General features: G+C 44.3%; 1 pseudogene; it reads right to left on the reverse strand.

Annotated features, from left to right (window-relative positions):
* Positions 1-454: 454 nt before the first annotated feature.
* Positions 455-6,975, reverse strand: LOC139581865 (regulator of G-protein signaling 9-like; annotated as a pseudogene).
* Positions 6,976-17,095: the final 10,120 nt, after the last annotated feature.

A 17,095-nucleotide genomic window follows, 5' to 3' on the forward strand; every position in this document is an offset into this window, starting at 1 on the left:
GTATGCACCACACCGAACCACTGCCCTCCGAATTCATATTTATTATATCAATATGCCCGTGAGAGTTGCAGGGTTATGTTTATCAGAGCAGAGAGGGAGAGAGATCATAGAAAGTGAATCTCATTCTAGTTATGTGAGAGATAGCTACTGGCGCTTCTCACACAGCCACGGCCACGTGATGGCCGGCCCAACCCAAATCAACTCTTAGAATATTAGGCCAAGGCTGAAAATCGACTTTTTCACATCGTTCTTTTTTGTGTGTGCAGGAGAATGAAAGAAGAGGCAACTCGAATGAACTTTGATTGCTTTTGTAAAAATGTGTACACTGCAAAAAGTTTTTCATGCCACCAGAGGTATTGGATCCGGTGTTGTGCCGAAACTCTCCCCCCTGCCAGAATTCTCCCCCCCCCCCTACGCGTTCTTCATTGCCGCGCCCGCACCCGGCGGCTGCCCATGTCGCCCCTACCTAAATCCGCTACTGAATTCTGTACTAGTCTATAAATAAATCTCTTTGCCAAAATTCGTCATCCCTCCCATGTCTTATTGGACTATTATTTTTGAAAGTGTAAGGATAATAATTCAGCCATAGTTGTTCTGAAATTATTATTGATTGCCAACATTTTACTCCCTCCTCTATGTTTAATATAACACACATACATTAATTATTAATTTCAGTTGCCTATCCTGACGTGAAGTTCGTTCTATAGAAAGTATTTGACTCTAGCCACAAAATTAAGGAAATTAGAAGGGGGGCAGAGAATCCTGGCAGGGGGAGATTTTCGGCACAATACCGGGCAAATAGGTTCTAGAACAAAACAGTCCAAAATGGAGAGGTGCAGGATCATGTTACGGCAGGATCTGGCTCAAATGAAGCACTGCTAATCTACACTGGATTTGCTTACCAAGAATACTGTGAATGTTCCTGAGTTCGTTTTTTTCCTACTTGAGACCTGAAAATTATTGTCTAGCAATGATCAACAACCAATTTGACAGAGATTGAACATATTTTAAAAGAATAATGGGCAAGTGTTCCACAATCCAGGTGCGGAAAGCACTTAGAAACTTACTCAGAAAGACTCACAGCTGTAATCGCTGCCAAAGGTGCTTCTACAAACTATTGACTCAGGTGTGTGGAATACTTATCTAAATTTGATATTTCTGTATTTCACTTTCAATACATTTGCAAACATTTCTAAAAACATGTTTTCACTTTGTCATTATAGGTTATTGTGTGTAGATGGATGAGAAGAAAATAAATATTGAATCCATATTGAATTCAGGCTGTAACACAACCAAATGTGGAATAAATCAAGGGGTATGAATACTTTCTGAAGGCACTGTATGAATGTCCAGAGCTGAGCCACTCTTGATGTATGAATTGAATGACTGTCATCTGATAGGTGCGAGAGAGTGATCAGTTTGGTTAAAGTAAGGATTAACGGTAAGGATTCAGGTGTGTCCGTGTGTCTCCGTGTGTGGGTGGATGTACGTATGTATGTATGTGTGTGTGAGAGAGAGTGTGTGTGTGTCTGTATCTGTGTGCATTAGGGTTGGGGAGTAACCGATTACATCAGTTGCATGTAATCTGTTTACAAAAAAACTAACTGTAATCAGTTATGTTTCCAGCTAAAATATTGTAATCAGGTTACAGATACGTTTGAAAAACTAGATTACTTTTAAAATTAAAATACATTGACACCTTTCTGTTTTCTCAATGACATTCTATTCAGCATTGAACAAATGTTCTACTTTCAGATAGTTCCACCTGAGCGAGTCTGACAAGTCAGAGACCACTATGATGACACACGTCTTCTAACGCTTCTGAAGTGGAAAGTAATCCCAAAGTAACTACGTAATTAGATTACATTACTGAGTTTGAGTAATCCAAATCTTACGTTACTGATTTTGGACAGGTAACTAGTAACTGTAACGGATTATACTTTGGAAATGTCAGCATTAATGTAAGTGTGTGTGTGTGTGTGTGTGTGTGTGTGTGCGCACGTTAATGTGTGTGTGTGTTACCCGGCCCCCTCATAAGGTGTTAGACTTTCCCAGGGACAGATGATCTCCTTCACCTGCCCTCCCTCCCCTTCTCTTCTCGATGCACCCCCACTCTCCTCATCATCGCCGGAGTCAACGGGGTAGATACTACACTCTGGAGGGATGTCCACCTTGATCTGGAAAAAACTGAAGGAAAGTGGACAGGAAAGAGAGATGAGAGACTGAAAGGATGAGGATCTATAAAGGTGTGTGGGAGCTTACTCTCCTGTGACTCACTTGGCAATGCGCCTGGGCGGGGCTTGGCTGGGTTGCTCCATGTTGATAGGCTGAACGCAGCTGCTGGTCCCGGCTGGGGCAGGACATTTTGGCGTAAGGCTGGCGAATATTGCGGAGGGAGTACAGCCCCCTCTCAACAGACGGCCCAATGAGAGAGCCATACATAAACGAGAAGAGACAGCAGTCCCCCGGCTCTCAATGTCGGCCTCTCCCCACTCCACCCTACCTCCTCCCCTTCCCTCCCACCTACGTTCTGAGGCGGGGGTGCTATCTATGGTTACGTTGATGGGTGAAGAGCAGGCGGGGGTGTTGGGGAGACAGAGAGGGAAAGGGGGTGAGGTGGAGGAAGAAGGGGGGCCAGAGTAGACCGCCAGGTGGGGTATGGGTGCCGTGAAGTGACACAGCTGTAGGGGTTAAAGGTCAGAGGTCAGACATATGGTCAAGGGGGAAAGATCACTGAGAGGTCATACTAATATACCACACACAGGGATAAAAATTATGGGTAAACACTGAACACTGATATAAATTAAGGCAGCATGATCTGGTCTGGCCCTCTGACAGAAATTACTGTGAGTTATCTGTGAGTTCTGTTATGGCATTATGGACTAATGGACAGAGATGGGCACAGTGACTGGATGACACAGTGAAGATGAGATGACAGACAGACATGTGCTGGATATAGACTCTTTATTGGATGGATGGTGCAGAAATGTAAGTTACAATAATGACATACAACATACAGTATGTGTCATTCCACAAATAGGGCGCCTTTAGGGTAGAGTAATTGTTTCCCCATCTCTGTCACGAATCCCGCTTCCTGAGTCTGTTTTTGCCTGTGTTCTGTCCTGGAGTGTTTTTCCGGTGTCCTGGAACGTACCCTGTCTGGTTGCCGGGCGACGTAGCTAGTTGGGAGATCTCTGATTACCCGCACCTGTATCCCATCAGATATCTGCACACCTGGTCCTGATCATCACCCTTCCACTTCATAAGCTCTGACCTGCCATCCATTTCCTGCCGGATCGTTAGCCATGAACAGTATGTTGTGCCAGCGTATCAGCCTCCAGTTTGATAGAGTTTGTTTTGTTGTTTTGTACGTCTTGCTTGCCTTGAACTTACCTCCGTTTGTTCTGTCTACAGTCATTCACCCGGAACACTCACCCCATCCCTGCCTGGTCGTCGGTGGCTTCTGTTACTCCCTTGGATCTGCCTATTCACTCCCATCAACTCACCTCCGCTGCCCGCTCCGCCACCTGGATCTTTCTACCTCCACGTTTACACTTGTAAATAAATACTCACCTTCGTCCTACTCTCCTTGTCCTGGTCTGCTTCTGGGTTCTACTTTAGAAAACCGTGACAATCTCAAGAGGTCAAATTAAGAAAAATTACTATAAAAGTGAAAATTGACACGGTTGACCGTGACAGGATTGTCGATTTCATCTTAAATCATTCATAACTCCCCTTGTGACAGTGTGTAACTGAAAGTCATCAGAAGTTTGTTGTGGGGAGGAGCAATTAAATGCAAGTTTAAAGGTCCTATGCAGCCATTTTAACTCATTATCAAATCACTCATATTATGCTGGTGATTTGACAAAATTACAATCATGGTCTTGAATTGGACTCGCATCTTTCTGGTCTTGGTCTTGACTCGGTCTCACCGCCCATCCAGTCTTGGTCTTGAATCGTTCTCGCTTTAAGTGGTCTCAAACACAACACTGCTATATATACATAAGTATGTGGACAGCCCTTCAAATGAGTGGATTCGGCAATTTCAGCCACACCCGTTGGTGACAGGTGTACAAAACTGAGCACACAGCCATGCAATCTCCATAGACAAACAATGGCAGTAGAATGGCCTTACTGAAGAGCTCAGTGAATTTCAAAGTGGCAGCGTCATAGGATGCCACCTTTCCAACAAGTCAGTTTGTCAAATTTCTGCCCTGCTAGAGCTGCCCCGGTCAACTGTAAGTGCTGTTATTGTGACGTGGAAACATCTAGGAGCAACAACGGCTGAGCCGCGAAGTGGTAGGCCACACAAGTTCATAGAACGGGACTGCCGAGTGCTGAGGCATGTGGCGCGTAAAAATAATCACTCACTATCGAGTTCCAAACTGCCTCTGGAAGCAACGTCAGCACAAGAACTGTTCGTCGGAAAATGGGTTTCCATGGCCGAGCAGCCGCACACAAGCCTAAGATCACCATGCGCAATGCCAAGCGTCGGCTGGAGTGGTGTAAAGCTCGCCGACATTGGACTCTGGAGCAGTGGAAACAGGTTCTCTGGAGTGATGAATCACGCTTCACCGTCTGGTAGTCCGACGAACAAATTTTGGTTTGGCGGATGCCAGGAGAACGCTATATGCGCCAATGCATAGTGCAAACTGTACAGTTTGGTGGATGAGGAATAATGGTCTGGGGCTGTTTTTCATGGTTCAGGCTAGGCCCCATAGTTCCAGTGAAGAGAAATCGTAATGCTACAGCATACAATGACATTCTAGATGATTCAGTGCTTCCAACTTTGTGGCAACAGTTTGGGGGAGGCCCTTTCCTGTTTCAGCATGACAATGCCCCAGTGCACAAAGTGAGGTCCAAGCAGAAAGGGTTTGTTGAGATCGGTGTGGAAGAACTTGACTGGCCTGCACAGAGCCCTGACCTCAACCCCATCGAACACCTTTGGGATGAATTGGAACGCAGACTGCGATTCAGGCCACTTTAGGTCATGCAGTGTAAGTTAGAGCGTAGATGTATGTGATCTAACTGTTAAATTGAATGTTTTATCAAAATGTACACACATAATGTATGAGGAACATAAAAGGCACTCTATTGGTGGAACGACACAGATATGTCACAATAGGTAAAACATGCTGATGACTGAAAGACAGGTGAGAGAAAATGAGATACAGGTGAGACAGGTGATACTGTTCAGTGAGTGAAGCATACCATCAAGACTAAACCACTAAATAACTTCAACATGTAATGGTTTTAAACCCTTGTGTTGGTAGTATTGCTTTCTAATGACAGTTAGACTGATAGACATAACTCTTCTAGCTGTTTTGTCTGATGTATGTATGCTACACTGGCCATGGCAGCACACAGCTAATAGAAATTCAAAATAGTACATTTCATTTCAAATGCTCACTATTTGTCAACTTTGCTGTACTCCAAACTATATGTACAGGTAGCAACTACATTGCTTAGCTTTCAGCTGGTGTGTATCCTGTGTGTGTGCTTGTGTTTGTGCTTATAGAAGTATGTGTATTCATGTCTATGCGTGTTCGTGTGTCTATGGTCTATTTCTTGGACGGGGGCACCTCCTTGCCCTTGTTGCTGAGTTTGCTCATGACCTGTGTGATGTCCACAGGGCCACTGGTGGCCATCCTGGCTCTCTCCTCCTGCTCCAGCTGGCGGGCGATGATGGTACTGATGCTGGGTCGACGCTTCCTCGCATTGGCCTCCAACTGGGACACACTGGAAAAGGGATGGGGGGAGAGAGTTATACATGTCCTTACAATTACAAACTAATTATACCTTTGAGAGAGAGGGGAAAGAGGTGTTGAGGGAGATACCGTAAAACTTAAATGAATAGCCTGTGAGTTTATTTGCTTAAATCACTGAACACAACACATGCCAAGAGGCAGTCTTCTATTTGAGCCAGATATCTATTTCCTTAATGCACACAGTTTTTGCTCATTTGCAAATGTAATTGTTTAATTCCAGCATTTTAATCAATTTCTTCATTTCCTGCACTAATGTGTTATCGTTTACACACTGTGTCACATTTCCTTTGTCTTAGTATGCCTCAAATAAAAAAGTATAACTTTTCCTTGACAGAATAATTATTCTCATCTTTGACTGTGTATTTTCGACAGTTATTACTTTTCGCCACTAGAGGGTGATCGGCCAATTTCTGGGGTAAGGAATCCCAAAGCTGTTGACTGTTTTTGTGCTTTCCAGTTAGCTAGCAGATCTCAGCTGTTAGCAGCCAATGGCTAGCAGTTTCTTACTGGCAATAAAAACAGATGTTTACATATTTGTCATTACTGAATTATTTAATGTAACAAATGAAACATTCAGCCTCATGAACAATTCATGGTAATTCATGGAAACCTCAAACAATTCATTTAGACCCGGCGTTTATTTGAAACAGGCGTTTATTTGCTGAAATATGTGCCGTTGCCCGGCTATTAAAAGGGACAGGCGGCTATTTGAGACTCAGCGTTTAATTGAAGTTTTTCAGTAATCACACCAGTGCAGACAATATGTTCCACTGATCTGACCACACTCTCACACACACACACACACAGCACTGACCTGAACATGTGTTGGTCAGGACAGATGGCCCTCTTCTGAGTGTCCTTAAACACTAGAGACTTCAGGTACCGCCGAAAGAGTCCTATAACACACACACACACTTAGATACCTCCTGTACGAGTATTGAAAGTTTTACTCCAAAATAAGTTAGTCAGGAATGTTACATCATGGCAGCCATTTTGTGTATGATTTTCCAGTTACAGCAGACAGAGGGCCTGTAGTATTAGTGTGGTGAAACTGACCTTCTTCATCAGCATGAAGATGTGTGTCAGCTGCATCCAGTACGTATTAGTGAGGGTGTTTCAACCCTTTAACTGTCACCTCCATGGTCTTGCCGTCAATGTTGATCCACCGGGGGGCGCCACGCGTCAAGAAAGTCCTAACCAGAGACATGGTTAATGTGTGTGTGTGTGTGCTGGTATTACGGTTGCTGTCCTTTCAGAATCACGAACCTGTCACACACTGAAGGCCTATAGGTTCGCCACTGAGCAAACATGTCTATAATAGATATAAAGACTGTTCAGATAACGTATTCATGTCTCAAAGTGGTTATATGCGCTGACTGAATGGAAGTTGATAACCCCCCAACCCCACTGCCCCCCCATAAGACTACCCAGGATGCATCACTCTCTACCCATGATGCTTCGTTAGTAGCCTGTCTGTCCAGTCATGAAAGGCCAGAGCTCCTCCCTGCAGAGACACACATCATCTCACCTGGAGATATATTCACCTGTCAGCAGTCACAGTACAGGAAGTGTTTCTGATAATATATCTGTCTACATGTAACGCAGGTTCAAGTTATTGACCCATAGTGACCTTGTATATAATTAAACACATGCAGCTTTTCTTCTGTCATTACTTGTTGCCCTAGAAGACTAAATAACCCTTGCTCATCAGAAAATGGCATACATCGATAGAATTAATACTTCAAATCGATCTTTAAAGTTCTCTCTTTCATCTCTGCTTCTCTTGCATAGCAAAGATGGTAAGGGACCCGGGAGAAAATGCAATAACTCAACAAATTTGTTGGGACCAAACAACATACAGTTTGACTGGTTTTAAGGGAATTAAAACGACTTCGGCTTGGATGCATATTTTATGTGGTTGAAATACTATCAGCTTTTATGACGCTGATAAAAATTGCACCTTTACAGACGGTCCCTATCGCGCATTCACATTCTCTCAAGAGGCTGAATGAAATAAATCATATTTCTCCACTCCTGTTCCTGAGTCAAAATGTACATTTGGTGTATCATTTTACTGCAAGAAGTGCTTAATTCTGCAGCAGTTAATATTACATTAGGCTATGTGAGAGGTTATAGAACTACAGCCAGGGTCCAGAATTCAGTTACTATTCCATTTAACCCATCTGAACACCACATTTCCCTTGACGTGCCCCGTCTTCTGACTGTCGAATTTGTATAGCACCTCACAATCATCACACATAACATCTTTCGTAAACATCATGCTACTGTTCCGGCCCTCCCTTCTCTTTATTTTCAGCTCTCCATTTCAAAGCTTTTTTCTTATTGAATTAAACTCCGACATCGTCCTTTTTGCCTCAGTGGATCAACGTTAACTTATTCTGCCCAAGTTCCCAAAAGCATTTGGCAATTGGCGTGTATTTGGTGCACTACAGTTAGGACCTAAAGCTTAGGCTTACACACTAACGTCAGATAAAAAAAAATCATTAAAGACAAACCTCAATGTAGCCTATAGATATGAATTGCAAAATAATTATATATTTATGACATTTTTAAGCATTGTTTTCTCTTTATACAACCCGCCCTTAATCCAAACAATATTTCATGACCCTAAACCCGCAGATATAAACACGGAGACATTGGGTTATGAGTCAACCCACACATCACTAGTGTGTGTGTCTCACCGGAGGTCTGTGTACCACCCAGTAGGCTCTCTCCTGGCAGTCAAACACCACGCGATCCGGCTTTTTCCTCTCCTTCCCCGCCCTGCACACAGACACAGATAAAACAGTCAAATTTTCCAAGTACACAGTCTGTCTGTGGATGAATGTATGACATTGTAGTCTATTTCTGCCAGACTAACCTGTACTGTTCTTTAGCCTGCATCACTTGTGAAGACTGTTATACTGCACCTGAAGACAACAGACGTGTGTTACTACATCCACATTAGACAGACGTGTGTTACTACATCCACATTAGACAGACGTGTGTTACTACATCCACATTAGACAGACGTGTGTTACTACATCCACATTAGACAGACGTGTGTTACTACATCCACATTAGACAGACGTGTGTTACTACATCCACATTAGACAGACGTGTGTTACTACATCCACATTAGACAGACGTGTGTTACTACATCCACATTAGACAGACGTGTGTTACTACATCCACATTAGACAGACGTGTGTTACTACATCCACATTAGACAGACGTGTGTTACCACATCCACATTAGACAGACGTGTGTTACTACATCCACATTAGACAGATGTGTGTTACTACATCCACATTAGACAGACGTGTGTTACCACATCCACATTAGACAGACGTGTGTTACTACATCCACATTAGATAGACGTGTGTTACCACATCCACGTTAGACAGACGTGTGTTACCACATCCACGTTAGACAGACGTGTTACTACATCCACATTAGACAGACGTGTGTTACTACATCCACATCAGACAGACGTGTGTTACTACATCCACATTAGACAGACGTGTGTTACTACATCCACATCAGACAGACGTGTGTTACTACATCCACATTAGACAGACGTGTGTTACTACATCCACATTAGATAGACGTGTGTTACCACATCCACGTTAGACAGACGTGTGTTACCACATCCACGTTAGACAGACGTGTTACTACATCCACATTAGACAGACGTGTGTTACTACATCCACATCAGACAGACGTGTGTTACTACATCCACATTAGACAGACGTGTGTTACTACATCCACATTAGACAGACGTGTGTTACTACATCCACATCAGACAGACGTGTGTTACTACATCCACATTAGACAGACGTGTGTTACTACATCCACATTAGACAGACGTGTGTTACTACATCCACATTAGACAGACGTGTGTTACTACATCCACATTAGACAGACGTGTGTTACTACATCCACATTAGACAGACGTGTGTTACTACATCCACATTAGACAGACGTGTGTTACTACATCCACATTAGACAGACGTGTGTTACTACATCCACGTGTGAATGTCTCTCACCTGTTCATACAGCACCAGTACTCCTTTCTTGCAGATGTTTCTCTTAGCCAGGTGTATGGCTGAGAAATAAACATGATTTTCATTTTATTTTGTCATTTTGTTACTTAAACGTATTTGTCCGCAATGTCGATGACCTAACAATAAAGAAAACTTTAACTCTGTTTGTCTTGTTCTGTGTGCATCTCCCCATAGTCTGTGTCCTCTACAGGCCACTGCTGGGCTGGCCAGAAGTATGGTGTCTGAGAAAAGACAAAAAGCACAGAGGTTTGGCATAGAGTTAGGCGTAAGGGGTTGGTTAAGCTTAAGATTCATGAGGTGTTGACATTGTTACCTGAAAGCGGTAGAGAGACGCATCTGGTTTGGTGACTAGTCGCTTATGATCCTGGAGGGGGTAGATGTACCCAAACGCCACCAACATGGTGCCCAGAGCCCACGCCTCCACACAGAAAAGGGGTGGGTGTTCAGGAACCATAATACTAAACAGCTCTGTGTGTGTGTGTGTGTGTGTGTGTGCGTGCGTGCGTGCGTGCGTGCGTGCGTGCGTGCGTGCGTGCGTGCTTGCGTGTGTCCACCGGATGTGTACCAAACTCACTAAAAGTGGCAGTAATAAAGCCTCTCTTGAAAAAGCCAAACCTTGACCCAGAAATTATAAAAAACTATCGGCCTATATCGAATCCTCCATTCCTCTCAAAAAAAAATGAAAAAGCTGTTGCACAGCAACTCACTGCCTTCCTGAAAACAAACAATGTATACGAAATGCTTCAGTCTGGTTTTAGACCCCATCATAGCACTGAGACTGCACTTGTGAAGGTGGTAAATTACCTTTTAATGGTGTCAGACCGAGGCTCTGCATCTGTCCTCGAGCTCCTAGACCTCAGTGCTGCCTTTGATACCATCGATCACCACATTCTTTTGGAGAAATTGGAAACCCAAATTGGTCTACAGGGACAAGTTCTGGCCTGGTTTAGATCTTATCTGTCGGAAAGATATCAGTTTGTCTCTGTGAATGGTTTGTCCTCTGACAAATCAACTGTACATTTCGGTGTTCCTTAAGGTTCCGTTTTAGGACCACTATTGTTTTCACTATATATTTTACCTCTTGGGGATGTCATTCGAAAACATAATGTTAACTTTCACTGCTATGCGGATGACACACAGCTGTACATTTCAATGAAACATGGTGAAGCCCCAAAATTGCCCTCGCTAGAAGCCTGTGTTTCAGACATAAGGAAGTGGATGGCTGCAAACTTTCTACTTTTAAACTCGGACAAAACAGAGATGCTTGTTCTAGGTCCCAAGAAACAAAGAGATCTTCTATTGAATCTGACAATTAATCTTGATGGTTGTAAAGTCGTCTCAAATAAAACTGTGAAGGACCTCGGCGTTACTCTGGACCCTGATCTCTCTTTTGACGAACATATCAAGACTGTTTCAAGGACAGCTTTTTTCCATCTACGTAACATTGCAAAAATCTGAAACTTTCTGTCCAAAAATGATGCAGAAAAATGTATCCATGCTTTTGTTACTTCTAGGTGTGTCTACTGCAATGCTCTACTTTCCGGCTACCCGGATAAAGCACTAAATAGACTTCATTTAGTGCTAAATACGGCTGCTAGAATTCTGACTAGAACCCCAAAACATTATCATATTACACCAGTGCTAGCCTCCCTACACTGGCTTCCTGTTAAGGCAAGGGCTGATTTCAAGGTTTTACTGCTAATCTACAAAGCATTACATGGGCTTGCTCCTACCTATCTTTCCGATTTGGTCCTGCCGTACATACCTACACGTACGCTACGGTCACAAGACGCAGGCCTCCTAATTGTCCCTAGAATCTCTAAGCAAACAGCTGGAGGCAGGGCTTTCTCCTATAGAACTCAATTTTTATGGAATGGTCTGCCTACCCATGTGAGAGACGCAGACTCGATCTCAACTTTTAAGTCTTTACTGAAGACTCATCTCTTCAGTGGGTCATATGATTGAGTGTAGTCTGGCCCAGGAGTGTGAAGGTGAACGGAAAGGCTCTGGAGCAACGAACCGCCCTTGTTGTCTCTGCCTGGCCGGTTCCCCTCTCTCCACTGGGATTCTCTGCCTCTAACCCTATTACAGGGGCTGAGTCACTGGCTTACTGGTGCTCTTTCATGCCGTCCCTAGGAGGGGTGCGTCACTTGAGTGGGTTGAGTCACTGACGTGGTCTTCCTGTCTGGGTTGGCGCCCCCCCCTTGGGTTGTGCCGTGGCGGAGATCTTTGTGGGCTATACTCGGCCTTGTCTCAGGATGGTAAGTTGGTGGTTGAAGATATCCCTCTAGTGGTGTGGGGGCTGTGCTTTGGCAAATTGGGTGGGGTTATATCCTTCCTGTTTGGCCCTGTCCGGGGGTATCATCGGATGGGGCCACAGTGTCTCCTGACTCCTCCTGTCTCAGCCTCCAGTATTTATGCCGCAGTAGTTTATGTGTCGGGGGGCTAGGGTCAGTTTATTATATCTGGAGTACTTCTCCCGTCTTATCCAGTGTCCTGTGTGAATTTAAGTAGGCTCTCTCTAATTCTCTCTTTCTTTCTCTCTCTCGGAGGACCTGAGCCCTAGGACCATGCCTCAGGACTACCTGGCATGATGACTCCTTGCTGTACCCAGTCCACCTGGCCGTGCTGCTGCTCCAGTTTCAACTGTTCTGCCTGCGGCTATGGAACCCTGACCTGTTCACCGGACGTGCTACCTGTCCCAGACCTGCTGTTTTCAACTCTCTAGAGAGCAGGAGCGGTAAAGATACTCTTAATGATCGGCTATGAAAAGCCAACTGACATTTACTCCTGAGGTGCTGACTTGTTGCACCCTCGAAAACTACTGTGATTATTATTATTTGACCATGCTGGTCATTTATGAACATTTGAACATCTTGGCCATGTTCTGTTATAATCTCCACCCGGCACAGCCAGAAGAGGACTGGCCACCCCTCATAGCCTGGTTCCTCTCTAGGTTTCTTCCTAGGTTTTGGCCTTTCTAGGGAGTTTTTCCTAGCCACCGTGCTTCTACACCTGCATTGCTTGCTGTTTGGGGTTTTAGGCTGGGTTTCTGTACAGCACTTTGAGATATCAGCTGATGTAAGAAGGGCTATATAAATACATTTGATTTGATTTGATGTGTCTGAGAAGAAAGCTCTTTTACCTTCTGCCTCTATACTGTAGCAGTTGGTTAGCCATGCCACAATGTCCTCACCTGAAAAAGGTTACAACAAACAGCTATTATAGAGATATGACATCACATGTATGACATCAGACTCATTGATTTAACTGTCACGTGTGCTCCCTCTCCGGCCTCTAGGTCACCGGTCTGCTCCCCCAGTTGTCATTGTATCTGTATTTGTGTCATGTCAGTGCGCTGTCGGTGTTATGTGTTTGTTTCGTTTATTAAATGTATTCACTCCCTGAACTTGCTTCCCGACTCTCAGTTCACATCGTTACAGTAACTCTGAAATGAAAAGAGGCAGTGGAAAGGAGAGAGGGGTGATATTTAAATGCCAGACACCTGCCTCAGAGAGACAACTACATTTCTCTATAGGGATACTGGAAGTTTTCCAGTAAGCTATTTTTTAAAGTGAGAATCCCCTCGAAGCCGCTTTTTGGAGGATATATTGGCATGGGTGTTAGGCCCAAGATGAAGATGAAGTCGAGCACTGGCAAACCGTGCCAATATATCCTTCAAACACCGGCTGCGAGGCCATTATCACTTTTACCAACATATTCAAATAATGATTGACATACAGCATTTTCATTAAGAAATATATTTTCATTCTTCCAAGAGATAGTCCCAGCCCACCCGTTGTATAGTCTATGCCATGCTACGCTATTCTATTTTTTACCAATCCCAGACTACATGCTGTTACAGTGTCTGTAATCAAGGATGATTTTATCAGAAACGGACAAAGCTGAAGTTGTATCATTAAAACTTAAGAGTATACAGTAGGTTCTTTAGCCATCTCTCTCTCCTTCATTCTCTCTCTCATCTTTCTCTCCTTACTGCTCTTCCTCCTACTCTCACTCCCTCCCTGTCGCCCCATGTCCCCCTCTCTCTCCTTCTCGACCAGAGGTTGTCAAGGCGATATAATCTTGAGCTCAAGACCTGGGAAAAAAGGTCCCGGGGTCTGTAGGAGTTACCTAACCTATGGCAGCCACTATCTGAGAGTCTTTTTCTGTTTGCTTCTTTGTGTGTGTTTACCTGTGATAGCGTGAGGTATAGTAGTGATAACCAGTCTCTGGGGTTGTGACTTGACTCCAGTCTTTAGATCCTGCATCTCCGGCATCACAGACTCCACCTCGCAGACAGCAGGAAAACAGGTCATAAAGACAACAGACATTCACCACTAAAGAGGCGGGTCACTGAGACAACGGGTTGTCAAGACAACAGGTTACCATTACAATAGGACAGGAAGTCAACAGGATACTATGATAATGAGACAGGTCAGATCCATATGCATAGAATTACATCTATAGAATCCTATTACTTTTAAATAGAACTATTACTATTAAAGGGACATTTCACCCTGGGGGAATCCGGTCTCATTTTCATCATGTCTGAGGCATTTCTAGGACAGTGAGATGTGTTTCACACATAATTGCCCAAAAGGAAGGCAGGTCAGGGCTTCACGCACTGGATGATACACCTTATGACGGCTTCCGGTATATTGATGGAGAGAGCACATGTAGGTGGAATCAGATTCTGTACCACCTACATCAAAATACAGAACAATACACAGTTTAACCACCCCACTAATTGTATTAATCAGGAGGTTTGTTTGTAGTGATTGAGTAGGGAAACAGTTGCGGGAAAGGTTCTGACAGATGGGTGTGTCTCTTAAAAGGAACTACACTGGACTTTGTGCAAACTGGAAACCGCATATCCTGGCTACAAGGCCCTCCCCCGCCCTCTCTTTGGCAAATCAGATCACGACTCCATTCTGCTCCTCCCTTCCCAAAGGCAGAAACTCAACCAGGATGTACCCATGCTAAGGTCTATTCAACGCTGGTCTGACCAATCGGAATCCATGCGTCAAGATTGTTTTGATCACGCGGACAGGGATATGTTCCGGGTTGCCTCTGAGAATAACCTTGATGTATACACTGACACGGTGACTGAGTTCATCAGGAAGTGTATAGGGGATGTTGTTCCCACTGTGATGATTAAAACCTATCCAAACCAAAAACCGTGGATAGATGGCAGGATTTGTGCAAAACTGAAAGAGTGAACCACTGCATTTAACCACGACAAGGTGACTTGGAATATGGTCGAATACAAACAGTCCAGTTATGCACTCCATAAGGCAGGCAAAATGTCAGTACAGAGACAAAGTGGAGTTTGCATACAGCCACAATAGATACACAGATGATGCAATCGCCATTGCATTGTACACTGCCCTATCCCATCTTGACAAGAGGAAAACCTATGTAAGAATGCTGTTCATTGACTACAGCTCAGCCTTCAACACCATAGTACCCTCCAAAATCATCATTAAGCTTGGGGCCCTGGGTCTGAACCCCGCCCTGTACAACTGGGTCCTGGACTGGTCAAGGTAGGCAACAACACCTCCACTACGCTAATCCTCAACACAGGGACCCAACAAGGGTGCGTGCTCAGCCCCCTCCTGTACTCCCTGTTCACCCATGACCGTGTGGCCACACACACCTCCAACTCAATCATCAGGTTTGCAGATGATACAACAGTGGTAGGCCGGATTACCAACAACGACAAGACAGAGGTGAGGGCCCTGGTGGAGTGGTGCCAGGAAAATAACCTCTACCTCAACATCAACAAAATGAAGGAGCTGATCATGGACTTCAGTTGACAGCAGAGGGAGCACGCCCCCATCCACATCGACAGGGCCACAGTGGAGAAGGTGAAAAGCTTCAAGTTTCTGCGTCCACATCACTGACAATCTGAAATCCTACACCAACACAGAACAAGTGGTGAAGAAGACAACAGTGCCTCTTCAACCTCAGGAGGGTGAAGAAATAAAGACCCTTACAAACTTTTACAGATGCACCATTTGGAGCATCCTGTCGGGCTGTATCACCAACCTGGTACGGCAACTGCACCGCAGGGCTCTCCATAGGGTGGTACGGTCTGCCCAACACATCACCTGGGGCACACTGCCTGCCCTCCAGGACATCTACAGCACCCGGTGTCACAGGAAGGCCAAGAAGATCATTAAGGACCTCAGCCACCCGAGCCACGGCCTGTTCACCCCGCTATCATCCAGAAGGCGAGGTCAGTACAGGTGCATCAAAGCTGGGACCAAGACAGAAAAACAGCTTCTATCACAAGGCCATCAGACTATTAAATAGCCATCACTAGCCAGCCTCCCCCCAGTACCCTGCCCTGAACTTAGTCACTGTCACTAGCCGGCTACCACCCAGCTATTCAACCCTTCACCTTAGAGGCTGCTGCCCTACGTACATAGACATGGAACACTGGTCACTTTAATATAGTTTACATATTGTTTTACCCATTTCATATGTATACTGTATTCTAGTCAAGGCCATCCTATTCAACTATTGCTGCACATATACTATTCTATCCTAAGTATTATTCAGATATACGATATATTCTATCCACATACTGTCCATAATGGCTGTATATCCCATCACATATATGCATACATACATACATTCAGTATCAGTCAAAAGTTGACACACCTACTCATTCAAGGGTTTTTCTTTATTTGTACTATTTTCTACATTGTAAAAAAGTAGTGAAGACATCAAAACTATGAAATAACACATATGGAATCATGAAGTAACCAAAAAAGTTTTGCCGGCCCTCAACTTCGTCTCGGGTCTAACACCCGTGCCAATATATCCTCCAAACTGTAACGGCTGTCTATCTCTTCCTCCTCATCTGACGAGGAGAGGGGAGAAGGATCGGAGGACCAAAACGCAGAGTGGTAAGTTTCCATGTTTTAATAGAATCCACGAAAACAAGACACAATACAAAATAACTAACCGAAACAGTCCCGTGTGGCAACAAACACTGACACGGAAGACAAACACCCACAAACCAACAGTGAAAACAGGCAACCTAAATATGGCTCCCAATCAGAGACAATGCAAAACACCTGCCTCTGATTGAGAACCATATCAGGCTAAATGAACAAACCTAAACATAGAAACACCCCAACTCACGCCCTGACCATACTAAATAAAGACAAAACAAGGGAAAATAAAGGTCAGAACGTGACAGTAACCCCCCCAAAGGTGCGGACTCCGGTAGCAAAACCTAAACCTATA

This window comes from Salvelinus alpinus, chromosome 7 (assembly GCF_045679555.1).
Source record: "Salvelinus alpinus chromosome 7, SLU_Salpinus.1, whole genome shotgun sequence".
Lineage (NCBI taxonomy): Eukaryota > Metazoa > Chordata > Actinopteri > Salmoniformes > Salmonidae > Salvelinus > Salvelinus alpinus.